This window comes from Octopus bimaculoides, chromosome 5, assembly GCF_001194135.2.
Source record: "Octopus bimaculoides isolate UCB-OBI-ISO-001 chromosome 5, ASM119413v2, whole genome shotgun sequence".
NCBI classification, from domain to species: domain Eukaryota; kingdom Metazoa; phylum Mollusca; class Cephalopoda; order Octopoda; family Octopodidae; genus Octopus; species Octopus bimaculoides.
The window spans coordinates 28423920-28425117 of record NC_068985.1 but is presented as its reverse complement, the minus strand read 5'-3'; positions in this window follow the sequence as shown (position 1 = coordinate 28425117).

Sequence of the window (1198 nt, the reverse complement as noted above, 5' to 3'; positions counted from 1 at the left end):
TTCTACTCTAGGCACAAGGCCCGAATTTTTTTTTTGGCGGGGGGTGGTGGCTAGTCGATCAGATCGACACCAGCACGCAACTGGTATTTAATTCATTGACCCCGAAAGGATTAAAGGCAAAGTCGACATCAGTGGAATTTGAACTCAGAACATAAAGACAGACGAAATACCGCTAAGCATTTCGCCTGGCGTGCTAACGTTTCTGCCAGCTCACCGCCTTACACATGTAATATAATCTTTTCTACTCTAGGCACAAGGCTCGAAATTTTTGGCGAGGGACAGTCTATTAGATCGACACCAGTACGCAATTGGTATTTAATTTATCGACTCCAAAAGGATAAAAGGAAAAGTTGACCTCGGCGGAATTTGAACTCAGAACGTATAGACAGATGAAATACCTATTTCTTTACTGCCCACAAGGGGCAACACACAGAGGGGACAAACAAGGACAGACAAACGGATTAAGTCGATTATATCGACCCCAGTGCGTAACTGGTACTTAATTTATCGACCCCGAAAGGATGAAAGGCAAAGTCGACCTCGGCGGAATTTGAACTCAGAACGCAGTGGCAGACGAAATACCGCTAAGCATTTCGCCCGGTGTGCTAACGTTTCTGCCAGCTCGCCGCCTTATAGACTTAAAATATTTATTTCTTTATTACCAACAAGGGGCTAAACATAGAGGAGACAAACAAGGACAGACAATGGGATTAAGTCACTTACATCAACCCCAGTGCGTAACTGGTACTTATTATTTAATCGACCCTGAATGGACGAAACTCAAAGTCGACCTCGGCGGATGTGGACTCAGAACATAAAGACAAACGAAATACCGCTAAGAATTTCGACCAGCGTGCTAAAGTTTTTGTCAACTCGCCGCCTTATAGACTTAAATTATTAGAAACTGAAGTAAAATAAATGTGTGAATGTTTATATTTCTTCCTGGTTATGTTGCACATGATCTAATTTTTCTGGAGGCATGCATCTTGGAATTCGTTTTCGAAGTGAAAAACTGTTGCCCAATGTGATGTATAATATATGATTGACATCTGCTCTCTTCCCTATTTTGCAGCTCATTATGATTCGTTACCCATCAGCAAGCTGTGGAATAAGAGTATGAACAACCACCCTGTGTTCTTCACGTGTCGTGCGCGTGTATGCACGCATGTATATATATATATATATATATATATACAAA